A 17,545-nucleotide genomic window follows, 5' to 3' on the forward strand; every position below is an offset into this window, starting at 1 on the left:
GAGGGCCTTCCCCCCTTTGCTGACCTTCTTCTTTACTGAGTATGGTGGCCTTTCCCAGGGAAGGGAGCCCTGTGGCGCAGTGGTTCTCTGCCGGACTGCTAAGCACAAGGTCAGCAGTTTGAATCTACCCGCTGCTCTATGGGAGCAGACTGGAAACCTGCAGGGCAGTTCCAGCCAGCCCTGTAGGGTCTCTGTGGGTGGGAATGTGGATCTGTAGACAGGGGTGTGGTTCGCGGTGGGAGAGAAGCTGTAACTTGGTAGCTGTATGTTTTGTGTAGTTGCGGGAGGGACCAGACCCAAACTCAGCCTGTGCACTGGTTTGCTCTGAAGTCTTATGCTGCCTATGTGCAGGTTCCGTGAGTTTCCAGCCTTCTAATGTCACTTAACACTTTCTGTGGCACATGCCCAGAATCAATGTAAAAGGCCCTCCAGCCCCAGGCCACACCCACTGCTGCTGATGTGTGGGGCCTCCTGGGCCCTGAGGAGAGCTGCTCTATGGGGTTTCCACACTGCCAGTCTTCCCAGAAGCTGACAGCCTCATGTTCAGTGGAATAGTGGGTTTGAACCACTTCCCTTTGGGTTAGCAGTCAGGAGTGACACCACTGAGGAACCGGGGCTCCTTACCTGTGCCTGAAGGAATATCCTCAGGCCCCATATCCCCTGCCTTGTCTTTGGTCCACTGCCCAGCCCCTCTCACCAGAAGCAAGCGGCCATCCAAGACACCCTCCATAACATGCCTATATTGCTGCTTCTGACATCATTTTTCATAAAAGTGAGACATGCACTTCCTATTAGGATAGCTCAAATGGAGGCAGTTCTAGCCCCCCCCTCAGGTCATTCACTGCCAAGTCTGGTTGGAAGAGGCTGGGGTGCAGTTCGACATGTGTGCACAGAGCCGCCTCCTCCCCCCCCACCCAAAACTTGGCTCTGCCCCAGAGGCCCATGGTGTGAGTGAGAGGCCTGGAGTAGGGCAAGTTAGGTCCCCTGGAAAGGAACCCGGATTTACAACTGTTGAAGTCCTTAGCTGCTAACAGAAAGGTTGTTGGTTCAAATCCACTAGCAGCTGTGAGAGAGACAGATGAGGCTGTCTGCTCCCATGAAGATTTACCACTTTGTATACCCTCTGGGCCCATTTTGCTCCATCCTGTAAAGTAGCTGTGAGTCTGAACCAACTGATGAGAATGAGCTTGGCCTGGCCTTGGGTGTGGCATTTGTGGTTAAATGCTGCCCGAATGCACCACATGCCTCGAGGCATACAGATTTGGCAATCAGATTCCATGTGATGTTGACCTTGGAAACTCATTGAGGCAGTTCTTTCCTGTCCTAGAGGGTCGTTATGGGTCAGAATTGATGAGAGACTCCCTCGATCAATGGTTGAAATCACGATCTGGTTCTGCTCCCTGTTGATGCTCACACGGCTGCTGTGCGCCCATTGCTAGCTGCTGCAAAACCAACCGGGGGCTGTGCGCCTGGCAGCATTTCCTTCTGCGCCCAGTTTTCCGGTTTTCCTGGATTTACACATCGCCTTGTTCTCAACGGTGTCCCTCGCAGTCACGCAGTGAAAACCCTCGGTTGCATCAGAAGCTTTTCTTGCGTCTCCCTTCCCCAGGCGGGCACTCCAGAAGCTCCTCGCACTGGTGTGGGCTGCTCTCCTGGGCCTGCCTTAGAATTTGTGACTTTCTCTTTGGGGCGGACAGGCTGATTTCACCTCAGCGTAGTCTTCAGTTATTCCCCATGAAAGATGGTGCTGAGGGGAATTGGGTGGGTCTTTATCCTTAGGAGGATCCCTGATGGGTCGGGAACCACAAAGTCAGAGTTTGAATTCATCTGTTGTTCTATGGGACAAAGATGAGGCTCTCTGCTCTCGAAATGTTAACAGCTTAGGAAACCCACAGGACAGTTCTACTCTGTCCTATAGGGTCACTGTGGGTCAGACGACTCAATGACAATGAATATTAAAAATTTTTAGACATATATGGCAAGCTCTCGTCTCTGCCTTCATACTTGTTTGGATAGAGAATTTTAAGTTGGAACTAGTAATTGATAAGAATTAAGAAAGGAAAAGAAAACAAAAAACAGACCAACAAAACTATTATTGTGAATCAGGTGAAGGTTTACAGAGCAGATCCGCTGTTTGGTGGTCCATGCACATCTTGTTTCAGGTCACTGATTGCTGTTTACACAGTGTCCCACCTCCCCCCGCGTGTCCCATTTCCATCCCCCTCCTCTCTGAAGGGTGCCCTTTATAAACATGTCCCTTTTGATCTCAAACAGTTGGTGATGCTGAGGTGTGGTCCCGCTAGACTTACTCTCCCCTTATAGACCTGTCTGTTGTCTGGCTGGACACTGAGCTATGGGGGGAGGGATACTGGAGTTGAATTCCAGACGCGGAGGTTGGCTGATGAAAGGCTATCGTTGTCTCTGTGCCACCAGGAATCTGAGCCTCTTTTATGCTTTTGCGTGGAGGTCCACACGTTCCTGGCTTCTAGGATGGCTGTCAAGGATACCCACCGATGCCTGTAACCGGTTCTTGGGCCTTTGGCAAGAGCCCCAGAAGCACCACCACTATGGCCGGCCTACCGAGTCGACTTCTTATCTCGTGAAGGCTCGTGACTCCCATACGTGCTTATGGGGTCCTTTCTGAGTTCTAGAAACTGTTCTCAGACAAGTATTTCACTAAACCAACCCACCATTTTTCTTTCCGGGAATCTTCAAAGTAAAAAAATGGACCATCTGGATTGATCTTTAAAGCCACTCTTTTTCTTTCCTAGTTACTGTCACTTTAGGGGATTTTGTCAACTTTATCTTCCAAATGCTCCGTTTAAACGTCATTTTACACTATGTCTTTTTTGGTCCCCGGTTGTCTTTTTAAAGCATCTTGCTTTTGGTTCAGGCGTGCGATCCTTGCAGGTTGCCTTTTACATTTCTCTGGTTGGCTGTGCTCCCCCAGCCCCCCTCCCCCACCCCCAGGCTCCTGTGGGTGCGTTGACTTTCTCTCCTGTGTTGGAGGCTTGCTGACATAAGAGGATTTTTAGAACCTGCTCCTGCCACCCGTGTGGGTGTCAGTGGTAGTCTCACTTGGGCTAGGCTTGATCGTTTCATTGAGCTTCTGCTGTCCACACTGACTGACTTCCACAAAGACAATGTCAGGGAGTCCCGGTGGCAGAGTGAGTGTGGGCAGTGGGAGGTGTGTCAATTTTCAGAGCTTACAGCTGGTGCCAGTTGACCCAGCATGGATGGCTATGGCCCAGATGACCAGAGCCTGCCCAAACGAGGAGAAAGAGGCTCCACTCTGAGCTGATAGACACTGCCACAGTTTTGACGATTGGCCTGCTGTGGACTGGACTTGGCATCTGCATGTAGATGGCCAGAGGTCCAACGTGAAATGAAGACTCATTACATCAAGCTTCAGCCCTGGGATACTGGGGACAGGCTATTGAAGAATTTGGACAGTGATAGGAATTGCCTGAAAGGAACAGGTTTTTTGTTTGTTTATTTGAAACCAAGGTAGACTAAGGGGCTTAGAGAGAAATCCCGAGCCCCACCCATAACTGCTGGGAGACCAGGTGTTAGACATTGAAGGGAAGACCTTCAGGGGAAAATCCTGTTTGCCTTTTGAAAACCACAAGGTTGGCAGTTCGACTACCAGTTACTCTGGAGGAGGAAGGTCGCTGTATCTGTAGAGTCACAGTCTCAGAAACCCACAGGGGCCAGTTATGCCCTGCCCTACAGGGTTGCTGGGGGCCACATGACTGGATGGGAGTGTGCTTGTTTTAGGTTCGGCCTCACTGGAGGAGACCCTGAGGGACTGTAAACCCACAGGCTGGAAGTTGGTGTTCACCCATAAGTAGCCACAGAAAACCCCGTGGAGCAGGCTGTGCCGTGGGCGGGACTATGGGTAGCTTGGCTGTAGGATGGGTGAAGTGGGTTTCTGAGCCTCTGATCTCTGCATGTGGGGCTGGGGCGGGTCTCCACAGGCAGGTAGATTCTCATCATCACTGTTCCCTGTGGCACCTCTCTACCGTGAAGGCCACCTGGTCCCTACACATCCTGAGTGCAGTTAGTTACCAGAGATCTCCCTCCTGTCTCCTGTCTGGATGCCTTCCCCTCCCACCTCCCCTTGGGTCCCACTGGCCCTCATCCCAGTCTAGCTCACATGACCATCATGCATCCGTGTGTGGACCCCAAGGTGGTGAGGGCTGCATGGACGTGGTTTTATTATCTCTGGATCTAACCACCACCATGAACTTGAGAGGCACTCGGCAAACGTCTGATCCATTGAAGTACATTAACATTTGCTCCCACAGACTGTGTGGTGTGTTGCTTTGTAGATACTCTCTTTATTCCCCGTCTTTGCTGAGTTGACTTGAGTGGAAGGCGTTTGTCAGTTCTCTGAGAAGATCAAGATACTTCCGTCTACTCTGCGATTCTAAGGAGATGTGAAACGATCAGAGTTGAGGGAAGAGAGAAAGGACTTGAGACTTTCTGATGGCGTGTGCCACCTCGGGGGTCTAAGGGAAGACGGGGAGGATCCCCTCCCCCTCGAGAGAGTCTGTTGGGGTGGGCCTGGGAGGGGCCCCAGGAGTCTGTGGGGTGGGCTTGCTGGTAGTGCTGTGATTTTCAGGACTTGTCTGACCCCTCCTCAAGCTCCTTATAACCCCCCTGGGGTCATCCAGGCTTCCATGATGAAGGGAATGCAGTGGTGTGTGTGTGTGTGTGTGTGTGTGTGTGTGTGTGTGTGTGTGTGTGAGAGAGAGAGAGAGACAGACAGACAGACGTGGGTCTGGGCTCTGTTCCTCTGTGTGTGTGGCCCATGGCATGTACGCTGTGTGATTGTGTAGCCCACGATGTCTCCACAACATGTCTGTTATTTGATTCTGTAGTCCTGGCATGTCCATTACATGGTTCTGTAGTCCATGGTGTGGCCACTGTGTGATTCTGGATAATTAGCCACGTGTCCAGTTTTCCTTGGCAGATCCAGCAACACGGTGCTTCTGCACAAAGCCTCATGGGCAAGCTCTGTGTGCGGGTGGGGGGGTGGCTCTTCTTTTTTTCTACACCGGGACGTTTGGTGAAGACATCTCGGGTTGGTGAGAGCAGGACTTGAACCCTGGAATGTTCTGACTTGGAAAATAGATGGCATGAACCCTGCCTTGTGGACTGGAGAGGGAACAGGAGGCAGAAAAGTCAACCTGTAGTCATTTCCTTGTGCTTCTCCCCGCAGGTGAGCCATGTCCCACTATACCTGAGACCAGGAGGTCCAGAGGACAGACTTGACTGGCCGGCCGGCCGGCCTGGGATTTCCCTGCGGTGCCCGAGCTGAGCAGAAGCCCAACGTGGAAATCACCAGGTAAGATGTCCCGATGCCCTTTGGAAGCTCTGTCCTTGCATTGGCTCTTAAAACCCGAGACAAGATGTGTGTTCACTGAGGGCCAGCTGGGGGTAGGTTGGTCGGAGAGAAGGAGAGAGTGACCAGCAAAGCCAGTTGTGCCTGCTCCCCCGGGAGGCTGGAGGCTGTGCTGCAAGGGCCCAGCCAAGGCAGAGCTGGCTGGGTGCTGTGCTTGTGGCCTGTCTGAGCTGAAGGAGCAGTGGCCTGTTCAGGGACGAGAGTGACATGTGTGAGAGCGCTGCAGGGCGCTGAGTGGAGGTGGGGCAGAGGAGAAGCAGGAGAGCGTTGTCCAGATGATTGATTCACTATGGAGGCTTGTACCAGGGGGTTGGCCCCGGCGGGGGTAGGGGAAGTGAAGAGAATCTGCAGGTTTGGGCAGTGAGGGCTGTCGGGCACTGGGGTTGACTGGGGTGGGAGTGAGGGAGGAGGTGACAAGCATGACTCCAGTGACCTGGAGGTGGAGGCGGAGCTGCCATTTTAGGATGAGAATGGCTGACGGACTAGTGTGTGGGCGCACTCAGTCTGTTTGCAAGCGTAGGTTTGGCTTGAGTGCCTGGAGACACTTTCCTGGGGTGCAGTTGGCCAGGTGGTTGTGTAGTTTTGCATGGGGAAACGCCTTGCTTCTCGCCACAGTGATCCTCACCCGGAATGGCTGTCTAGGCCCCAGGTGTGGTAGATGCCAGCAGGCATATGCTTTGTGCACGAAGCAGAAGGTGAACCACCAGGACCTGCAGTCCCCTCTCTGGGTGTGACATTGAGACTTAACTTCTGAGAGAGAGGAGTGAGTCCCAGGTTCCAGGGAATGTGGTGGCACACCTGGTTGAGATTAGGATTTGGGTGACAGTGATGATGGTGACAGAAGTGATGGTGGAGGTCTGAGTTGGGGTGACAGTGATGATGGTGACAGGAGTGATGATGGTGGTCAACAGGTGGACAGGTGGTGTTAAGGTAGGGTTACGGTGGCAGAGGTGGTGATGGTGACAGAGTGTGGCAGACCTGGTGACGGTGGTGAGGAGGATGGCTGGGAAGTCGTGGCAGAGAATCCCGGTGGGTGTGTCGGGGGCCTGGGGAGGGGGTAAGTGATGCTACTGCTGGTGGAGCTGCGAGACGGTGAGGTTGGGGTGATGAGAACCTGGACTTGGGGGGATGTGCTGGCGGGCTCCTTCCACACCAAGCAGTCTCATTCACGTGTCCTGCCTTCAGTTTCCTGGGACAGCTGATGTAGGGTCTGCAGCCACTCATCATTGTGCTGTGAGGTGCTGGTGAAATTCCAAGCCTTGTGCCTGTCTTCCTCCCTGGCACACTCACAGTCTCCCTCAGGTGCCACTGGCCACAGGGTGCGGGTGTCGCCTGATTCGGCCTGTCTCATGGACAGCTCTGGGGCAAGGGGTGGAGGTGGGACGGGCGTCCTTTATAAGTTTGTTAGTTTCTGAGTCCAGGCTCCCTGCGTGGCCTGTGGGGTCCAGAAGCCCCTTGCTTCTTCTCAGGGCGAGGCAGGCAGGCTATTTTGAGCACTGGCTGCTTGGGCGGTTTTGGTTTTTGTCCTCCGGCCGCTGCGGAGAGGAGCTGTGTGTGTGACTCTGCCCTATATTTGGAACGGGCTGATTTTTCTGATAGATTGTTGGCTGCTTGGAATTGCAGATGCATCATTAACTTATTGCGTTTAAATTTAGCCCTTGTTCTCACTTCCGAAGGGAAGGGACTGTTTGAATTACTTCACCACGGATGGAGAGCAATTAGGAAGCAGACCACGTGCCTTTCTGGAGTGGGGGCCTCAGCCAGTGGCTCGGGTGGCTGGGGAGGGGGCTACCTGGGTGAATGGGAGGAGGAGGGGCTCATCACAACTTCCCTCACCCTGGGAGTCGTTCAGGCAGCCTTCAGGAGACCATAGGGATCCCTGCATTTTACCTTGGGCTTTAGATGGGCGTACTGACTTCCTGTAGCGTGTTTGCATACACACCGCATGACACTGAGGGCCACCCCTGTGCCAGTACTGGACAAGCGTCAGGACCCACGCCTTGCACTACTGGTGGGTGTCATGTTCTGTTCCACCTTGGGGCTGCAAGGAGCACCAAGATGTTCTCCCCCACCTGCCCCTTCTTCCGGGCATCCGTGCCTAGGGTTGGTTTGCTGGTCAGGTGATCATGTGATGGCCACCCCAGGGATGGGTCCCAGGGACTCTCCTCAGCGCTGCTAACCTTGCTTTCCACCCACCTCTGGGTCCTTTCTCCATGTAAGACCATGAGCCTGCACCTCTCGCCCTCTGGGCTTTGATCATCTCTGTTCTAAGGGAGGCGAGGGGCTATCGCACAGCCATTTCTGTCCGTATCTCCCTAATGAGGTGGAGTGTCTTTTTAGACACCAGCGGGTGGTCTGTGCTTTGAAAGAAGAGGCTCCATTTCTCTGCTACAAGCATCCCTGCCGCCGCCTCTGCAGCTCCTCTTAGAGGCAGACCTCTCCCCATCGGGATGTGTCAGCTGGGCCCATCCAGAATGCTGCCTGTGGGCCAACAGCATTGATGATGCACAGGGTCTGCCAGGCTGCCTCAGATGCTGTGTCAGGGGGAGCCCGCTGGCTGGGAGAGGAGCCTTGGGGATTTAGGGGCAAGTGGGAGATGGGGCGAGGCAGGAACTGGACGGAGGTCATTGGGGGGAGTGTGGATGGCTTGCCTCTAGATGATCACCAGCACTGGCGGTGAATGGCTCTGTCGTGTGTGGAGCCTGTCTGTGCTGTGGGCACAGTGATCAACATTGCCGGGGTTAGGAGGTACCTCTGTTCACGTCTGCTCGTGAGGCTCCAGGTGTGTGTCATGTGCATATGCAGTTCTTCCCCGAAACAATACAATCCCCATGAGATATCCCCCCAAAATGTGTGTATGTGTGTGGGGGTGGTGGTGGTGGTGGTGGTGGTCTTAGGTGCAGTCAGTGGGTCTGACTGCAGAGACCCTATCTATGCCCAACAAAAGGAAATACCACCCGCTCCTGGGCCATCCTCACAACTTTCCTTATGTTTGAGACCTTCGATGCAGCCACTGTGTCAATCATCTTGTCGAAGGTCTTCCTCTTTTTGGCTGCCCCTGCACTTTGCCAAGCATGGTGCCCTTCTCCAGAGACTGGTCTCTTGACAACACGCCCAAAGTATGTGAGACAAAGTCTCGCCATCCTTGCCTCTAAGGAGCACTATGGCTGCACTTCTTCCAGGACAGATCTCTTTGTTCTTTTAGCAGCCCATGACACTGTCAATAGTCTTCTCCAGCATCACAGTTCAAATACATCGATTCTTCCTAATTCAAGGTCCAACTTTCACATGCATGAGGCGATTGGAAGTATGTTGGCTTGGGTCAGGCGCACCTTAGCTTTCACGGTAACCTCCTTGCTCTTCCTTCTAAAGTGGTCTTCTGCAGCACATTGACCCGATACAATGTGCCCTTTGTTCTCTGGACTGTTGCTCCCATGAGCATTGACTGGATCCCAGCAAGACGAAATCCATGACGACTGTAATCTTTCCCCCATTTACTGTGGTGTAAGTGGTTGTACTCTGTCTTATGGGGTTGTTTTACTTTTTCACATCAAGTTGTACTCCCCACTGTAGGCTGCAGTTCTTGACCTTCATAAGCAAGTGTTTTCAGCAAGCAAGGCTATGTCATCTGTTTCTTGCAGTTTGTTAGCGAGCCTCCCTGCAACCCGGGCGCTTCCTTCTTCTTCATAGACTCCAGCTTCTCTGTTGACTTCCTCAACCTACAGATGGAGTCACTGTGGTGGGAGGAGACAGCCCTGGAGCACATATGCCTTTGTTCTGTTTGCACAACTGCCTCTTGATCCTCGGACAGGTTTCATATGAGCACAATGTGGTGTTCTAGAACCCCCATTCTTCTCAAGGCTGTCCATAATTTTCAATGATATATATGTATATATATGTGTATGTATGTGTGTACACAAACACACAGTGTTTCCCAGTGTGGGCAATCCCACCCCCTGGGGAGCAGTGCTGGAATGATGAGGAAGCAGGCGCTTGTATGCAGTTGCCTGCGCTGTATCCTGGGTGATGGGCTACAGTACAAATGATTTTAATTGCTGGAAGCGCAGGGATGGGGTGGGGGGGACTGAGTGATTTATTTTTCCTGAAAAGGGGGCAGTAGGCCAAATAAGTTTAGGAACCCATTCTCTCTATATATCTATATGTATATAGATATATTTAGTTTATATGCGCATGTATACACACTTGCATAAATATTCGCTCTTTACACACACACACACAATACACAAGGGTCTTCCAGAAGCTCATGGAAGCTCAATTCCATGTTTCCACAAACCTCCTGCAGCCCCTCCTGCATGTCCACCGCTGTCTGCTTTGCTAACGCAGAGCCTGTCTTGGGGCTGTGAGGCCACAGGGTTAGCATGCCATGCTTTGTCCTGTGAGACCACACGGTTAGTGCTATAGTTTATTGTGCCAGCCTGGCCGATAAACACAAGTAGGATTAACTGAAGGGCAGAGGGATAAATGGCTCGGTGAGCCTCACCTTGGTTGTTCTGTGCCTCAGTTTAAAGGGGTACACTACCTGTGGGATGCCTAGCCTGTGGACTGTGTCGCTGTAAGTTGAGGTCCCTTTAAGCCCACACGATTGGAATGTTCATCTCTGGAGCTGGGGACTGACAGTTGATGACAGTTGGGGACCTGCCTTGCTGTTTGCTGCCTGGGTATATATAGCCCAGCTCTCTCTACAGAAGGGGACTGGCAACTGGCAGCCCTCAAAACTTGAAGGACTGCTAGTGTCTTACTACTTTATAATTTAACTGTTAATTTCTTGTATTATCTATCTGTATATTATTTAATGGTTTATTTTTTGAATTATATATCTATCTTTGTAAATATATTTATATATAATTACTAGCAAGCTGGTTTGTCTCTCTAGAGAACCCTGTCCAATACATTTTGGTACCAGGAGTGCTTCTAGAGAAGTAAACTATAAATATGGATTTCTTAAATTGGTTTTCCAACCTATTTAGTCTTGACGGGGATATGTCTACTACCCGTACTAATCCATGGTGTGAAATAGCAAAGATAATACCTAAAGTAGCACCTAAAGTAGATGACGTGCTGAATAAAGGAGATGCTCTAGGCAATCGCATATTTGATATTTTCCAGGAGTTTTGTGATAATGACAAGTATAGGGAAGCTGGTTGGCTGGTCCTTCATACAATGGAAAGTGTGATTAAGGAGAGGGATGATCTCAGAGCCTCAAAAGCACGCCTCAGGTGCAGACTAACATATTTGAAAACTTCCATCTGTGCTACAAAGGAGAGCCTTCTCTTCTCTAGTAAAAGAGCTGACATTGCTGAGAAACAGGTCCAGAGTCTCATTATACGAGTGGCTGAATTACAACGGCAGTTGAATTGCAGATCTAGAGTAGTGTCTGAAACCAAAGTAAGGGCATTAATTGGGAAAAGTTGGGACCCTGAAACATGGGATGGGAACCTGTGGGCTGATGATCCAGAAGAAGAGGATATTGAGTCCTTAGAAACACCTGAACAGATTAGCCAAACTATTCAAGTTGATATGCCAGGTGGGGCTGCATCAGTAGCATTACCTGAGGAAGATGCCTCGCAAGATATTGCTGAGAGCACCCAGGAAACACCCTCACCACCCATTATTTCCGCTAGATCTGTCACTAAAGTTAAGTCTCAGAAACCTCCTAAAGGTGCGGTTGAGAGGATTATCCAAGAAGAAGTGTGCTACACACATAAAGACCTTCTCGAGTTCTCAAATACGTACAAGCAAAAGCCTGGAGAATACCCCTGGGAATGGTTACTAAGGGTGTGGGATACTGGTGCACGAAATGTAATAATAGACCGGTCTGAGTTTCTGGATATGGGACCCCTAAGCACAGACTCTTCTTTCAATGTCTCTGTGAGACAGGCTAAAAAAGGATCTAAGTCTTTATTTGGTTGGTTCAATGAAGCATGGACTGCCAGATGGCCTAGATTAGACCAACTTGAAGTACCTGACCTACCTTGGTACACTGTAGAGGAAGGCATCCAGAAGCTTAGAGAAATTGGTCTGTTAGAATGGATATGTCAAGATATTCCCATAGATCCAAAAAGGGGGTGTCCTGAAGACATACCCTTTACCACAGCCATAAGGAACAAGTTTGTGAAGTGGGCCCCAGCATCTCTTAAGACTCCTGTAATTGCTATTCTATGTGCACCAGGATTAACAGTGGGCACTGCCCTAAGCGAACTCCGACATTTGCCCACAATCGGGCTGATTGGTCCCCGTGATGATAGAGGGCAGGTGTCAGCACTGAATCAACAGAGACAGGGTGGGCGTGGTTATAATAGACAACAAGTTTTCAATAATAATCAAAGCAACCTGTCTTGTGTAGAATTATGGCATTGGCTACTTAGCCACGGTGTCCCTAGGAATGAAATAGATGGGAAGCCTACTAAATATTTACGTGATCTCTACAGGCAAAAGAATGGTAGATCAGGTGAACAGCAGAATAGACAGTCACGATCGCTCAATCAATTCCCAGACCTGAGCCAGTTTACAGACCCACAACCCCTTGAATGAAGGGGAGGCCGGGTCCCTTGTAAGGAGGATCCTGCTACATCACTGAAGGTTTATACTGTTAGTCTTTCTTCTAGCCTTCCCCAAAGGGACCTGCGGCCTTTCATAAGAGTAACTGTTCATTGGAGGAAAGGAAATAATCAAACTTTTCGGGGATTACTAGACACCGGCTCAGAACTGACACTAATTCCAGGAGACCCAAAATGTTTCGCAGGCCCACCAATCAGAGTGGGGGCTTATGGAGGTCAAGTTATCAATGGAGTTTTAGCTCAAGTACGCCTCACTGTGGGTCCTGTGGACTCCTGGACCCATCCTGTGGTTATTCCCCCAGTTCCAGAATGCATCATTGGAATAGACATACTTAGTAACTGGCAGAACCCCCATATCGGATCCCTGAAATGTGGAATAAGGGCTATCATGGTAGGAAAGGCCAAGTGGACACCATTAGAATTGCCATTACCTAGGAAAATAGTAAACCAAAAGCAATACCGCATTCCTGGAGGGATTGTAGAGATCAGTGCCACCATCAAAGACTTGAAAGATGCAGGGGTGGTGATTCCTACTACATCCCCATTTAATTCACCAATTTGGCCTGTAAAGAAGACAGATGGATCCTGGAGAATGACAGTGGATTATCGTAAACTTAACCAGGTGGTGACTCCAATTGCAGCTGCTGTCCCAGATGTGATTACATTGCTTGAGCAAATTAATACTTCTCCTGGTACATGGTATGCAGCTATTGATCTGGCTAATGCCTTCTTCTCCATACCAGTCTCAAAGGACCACCAGAAGCAGTTTGCCTTCACCTGGCAGGGGCAACACTATACTTTCACAACTCTCCCCCAGGGGTACATCAACTCTTCTGCCCTGTGCCATAATTTAGTCCGAAGGGACCTTGAACACCTGTCTATTCCACAAAATGTCACACTGGTCCATTATATTGATGACATTATCCTGATTGGACCCACTAAGGAGGATGTATCAAAGACTCTAGATTCATTGGTACAATATCTGCATACAAGGGGTTGGGAAATTAACCCAACAAAGATTCAGGTACCCTCAACATCAGTAAAATTTCTAGGTGTCCAGTGGTGTGAGGCATGTCGAGATATTCCTACTAAAGTGAAGGATAAGCTATTACATTTAGCTCCCCCAATGACTAAAAAAGAGGCACAACGCCGAATGGGCCTCTTCGGATTTTGGAGGCAACATATTCCTCACTTGGGTGTTCTACTTCGACCTATTTATCAAGTGACACGAAAAGCCTCCATTTTTGAGTGGGGCCCAGAACAAGAAAAGGCTCTTCAATAAGTTCAGGCTGCCGTGCAAGCTGCTTTGCCACTGGGACCATATGATCCAGCTGACCCAATGGTGCTAGAGGTGTCAGTTGTAGATAAAGATGCAGTGTGGAGTCTTTGGCAGACCCCAATTGGTGAATCACAGCGTAGACCATTGGGATTTTGGAGTAAAGTCTTGCCATCCTCTGCAAACAACTACTCCCCCTTTGAAAAACAGCTGTTGGCCTGTTACTGGGCCTTGGTGGAGACTGAACGCCTCACCATGGGCCACCAAGTCACCATGAGGCCTGAATTACCTATCATGAACTGGGTATTGTCTGACCCACGTAATCATAAAGTTGGACATGCGCAGCAACACTCCATTGTTAAATGGAAGTGGTATATACGAGATCGGGCCAAAGCAAGACCTGAAGGAACAAGTAAGCTGCATGAAGAAGTGGCCCAAATGCCAACAGTCTCCACTCCTGTCACATTGCCTCCTTTCTCCCAGTCTGCACCTATGGCCTCCTGGGGAGTTCCTTACCATACTTTAAGTGAAGACCAAAAAAGTCATGCTTGGTTTATGGATGGCTCTGCACGATATGCAGGTGCCACTCATAAGTGGACAGCAGCAGCACTACAGCCCCTTTCTGAGATCTCCCTAAAGGACAGTGGTGAAGGGAAATCTTCCCAATGGGCAGAACTTCGAGCAGTGCACCTGGCTGTTCAGTTTGCATATAAGGAAAAATGGCCAGATGTGAGATTATATACTGATTCATGGGCTGTGGCTAATGGCTTGGCTGGATGGTCAGGGAATTGGAAGGACCATGATTGGAAAATTGGTGACAAGGGAGGTGTGGGGAAGAGGTATGTGGATAGACCTCTCTGAATGGGTCAAGAAAGTAAAGTTAATTGTCTCACGTGAACGCTCACCAAAGGATTACCTCTGAAGAGGAGGACTTTAATAATCAAGTGGATAAGATGACACGCGCTGTGGAGACTGGTCCTCCTCTTTCCTCTGCCACCCCTGTTATCGCCCAATGGGCACATGAACAAAGTGGACATGGTGGCAGGGATGGAGGTTATGCATGGGCACAGCAACATGGACTTCTACTCACCAAGGCTGACTTGGCCACTGCCACTGCTGAGTGTCCCATTTGCCAGCAACAGAAACCAACATTAAGTCCAAGATATGGGACAATTCCTCGGGGAGATCAACCAGCAACTTGGTGGCAGGTTGATTACATAGGACCACTTCCATCATGGAGGGGGCAGCGTTTTGTTCTTACTGGAATAGGCACCTACTCTGGATATGGATTTGCCTTACCTGCACGTTATGCTTCTGCCAAAACTACTATTCGTGGACTTACAGAATGCCTCATCCACTGGCATGGCATCCCACATAGCATTGCTTCAGATCAAGGAACTCACTTTACAGCAAATACAGTGCAGCAATGGGCCCATTCCCATGGAATCCACTGGTCGTATCATGTTCCTCATTATCCTGAAGCTGCCGGTTTGATAGAACGATGGAATGGGCTCCTAAAGACACAATTACGGTGCCAACTAGATGGCAACAACTTGCGGGGCTGGGGCAATGTTCTCCAGGAAGCTGTATATGCTCTAAACCAGCGGCCAATATATGGTGCTGTGTCTCCAATAGCCAGAACTCATGGGTCCAGGAACCAAGGGGTGGAAGCTGGAGTGGCACCACTCACTATTACTCCTAGTGATCCCCTTGCAGCATTTTTGCTTCCTGTCCCAGCAACCCTGTGTTCCTCAGGCCTGGAGGTCCTGGTCCGAAGAAATGAACTCTCCCACCTGGAAACACAGCACAGATTCCACTGAACTGGCAGCTGAGAATGCCCCCTGGGCACTTTGGACTTCTCATGCCTTTGGATCAACAGGTCAGGAAGAGTGTCACCGTACTAAGTGGTGTGATTGATCCTGATTACCAAGAAGAAATTGGACTGGTACTACATAATGGAGGTAAAGAAGAATATGTCTGAAATCCAGGAGATCCCATAGGCCGACTCTTAGTGTTACCATGCAGCAACCCAATCCTAACAGGACTTATAATGACCCAGACCCCTCAGGAATGAAGGTCTGGGTCACCCCACCAAGCCAAAAACCACAGCCAGCTGAGGTGCTTGGTGAGGGCAAAGGTAATACAGAATGGGTAGCAGTAGAAGGTAGTTCTACCTATCAATTACGACCACGTGATCAGTTGCAAAAGCGAGGCTTGTAATTATCAATGTATTTTCTTTGTGTGATTATTGAATATATATCCTTTGTTCAAGTATGTTAGATATAATTTGACTCAGTGTGTTTTCATTTATATGTATGATAGATGATTGATGATAAGTGTAAGTGTGATTTCATTAATATCTGGAAATTATATAAGTATGTATGGGTAAAGAATTGTGTACAGGTGCCAGGCTGGCAAGGGGTGGATTGCTATAATTTATCGTGCTAGCCTGGCCGATAAACACAAGTAGGATTAATTGAAGGGCAGAGCGATAAATGGCTCGGTGAGCCTCACCTTGGTTGTTCTGTGCCTCAGTTTAAAGGGGTACACTACCTGTGGGATGCCTAGCCTGTGGACTGTGTCGCTGTAAGTTGAGGTCCCTTTAAGCCCACATGATTGGAATGTTCATCTCTGGAGCTGGGGACTGACAGTTGATGACAGTTGGGGACCTGCCTTGCTGTTTGCTGCCTGGGTATATATAGCCCAGCTCTCTCTACAGAAGGGGACTGGCAACTGGCAGCCCTCAATATTTGAAGGACTGCTAGTGTCTCACTGCTTTATAATTTAACTGTTAATTTCTTGTATTATCTATCTGTATATTATTTAATGGTTTATTTTTTGAATTATATATCTTTATAAATATATTTATATATAATTACTAGCAAGCTGGTTTGTCTCTCTAGAGAACCCTGTCCAATACAGTTAGCATGCCGTGCTGTGTCCTGTGAGGCCACAGGGTTAGCATGCCATGCTGTGTCCTGTGAGACCACAGGATTAGCATGCTGTGCTGTGTCCTGTGAGACCACAGGGTTAGCATGCCGTGCTGTGTCCTGTGAGACCACAGGGTTAGCATGCCATGCTGTGTCCTGTGAGGCCACAGGGTTAGCATGCCGTGCTGTGTCCTGTGAGGCCACAGGGTTAGCATGCTGTGCTGTGTCCTGGGGCTAGCGTCGTCTGCACTCCCTCTGCCCTGTGCTTTTGTGGCTCTCGCAGGTGTACGTGGGGGTGTGGGGGGGTGTGCTCACAGCTGTCCTTGTCCTTAGAGCTGCTCCACAGTAAATATTTTTTGACAGACAGGGCCCCTCTGCCTGGGAAGAATCAGCCCCACCACAGCCTGTACTCCAGCCCTTGTCACCTGCTCCGAGACAAGCATGGTGCTCAGACCCTCAGAGCTGCCAGGCGGGAGCTGGAGGACACCACATAGGGAATGGGGAGGGTTCGGGGAGATACTTGGCCTTCTCTGCATTTCCAGAGTTTTTGTGATGAGCTGCTAGGTGCAGTCTTTACCAAACTCACCAACTCACCCGGCATTTCCCAGTGTGCCACCCTTGGGTGCTGGTTGCGACTCATAGCAGCCCTGCGTACAACAGAGTGAGAGGCTGCCCGGTGCTGCGCCATCTACAGATAACGAAACGGACATGCATGACGAGCAAAACCCATCTGGAGCCAAGTGTCTACTGGGATATTTAACAGGAAAAACAAGTACGACCAGCACACGAGACCCGTGGCTTCAGGGTTGAAGCCGCTTTCTCTTTCAATATGTGTGTGTACGTGAGAAACCCCAGTCTGTTGTGGGGGCAGAATGAGCAAGCAGTCGATGCGGGGGGCACTGGAGATGCAGGGTAGAGCCGTCACCATCCCTGTAGGACACGTGGACTCAATTCCCAGCCAGTGCACTTCATGCGACTGGGTCTTAGCGGAGCTTCCTGACTAAGATGCACTAGGAAAGAAGGCCTGGTGATCAGTTCTTAAAACCAGCCCATGAAAACCTTAGCAAGGTCGTGGTGGGATCTGCAGCTGGTCATGGGGAGGGACAAGGCAGTGTCCTGCTCCCTTGTGTGTGAGGTCACTGGATTCTGGGGGCCCTTCAAGGGTAACTGGCATCCTCCATTGCTGGTGGGTCTACAGAGAGGGCAAAAAGGGTGAAGGCTGGGAACCCCAGGGCTTGGCTGTAACATGAGAAATTACTGAGGTTGCAGCATGGATTATGATCCAACAGAAGGAACATCCTCACATCTGGACCAGAAGCAACCTCGTGATTGGTGAACGGGGCGAAGACTGAAG

The 17,545-nt window shown here is 50.2% G+C and overlaps 1 protein-coding gene across 7 annotated transcripts in view; it reads left to right on the plus strand.

The window, feature by feature from the left end:
• RIMBP2 (RIMS binding protein 2) overlaps positions 1 to 17,545 on the plus strand; it is a 103,710-nt gene that overhangs the window by 3,092 nt on the left and 83,073 nt on the right. For all 7 annotated transcript variants that reach the window (XM_075533786.1, XM_075533789.1, XM_075533790.1 and 4 more), the window contains exon 2: positions 5,225 to 5,350. The gene's annotated coding sequence lies outside the window, so the exon portion shown is untranslated. The remainder of the gene's footprint in view (positions 1 to 5,224; positions 5,351 to 17,545) is intronic.

The sequence above is a fragment of the Tenrec ecaudatus genome, chromosome 16 (assembly GCF_050624435.1).
Source record: "Tenrec ecaudatus isolate mTenEca1 chromosome 16, mTenEca1.hap1, whole genome shotgun sequence".
Taxonomy (NCBI): domain Eukaryota; kingdom Metazoa; phylum Chordata; class Mammalia; order Afrosoricida; family Tenrecidae; genus Tenrec; species Tenrec ecaudatus.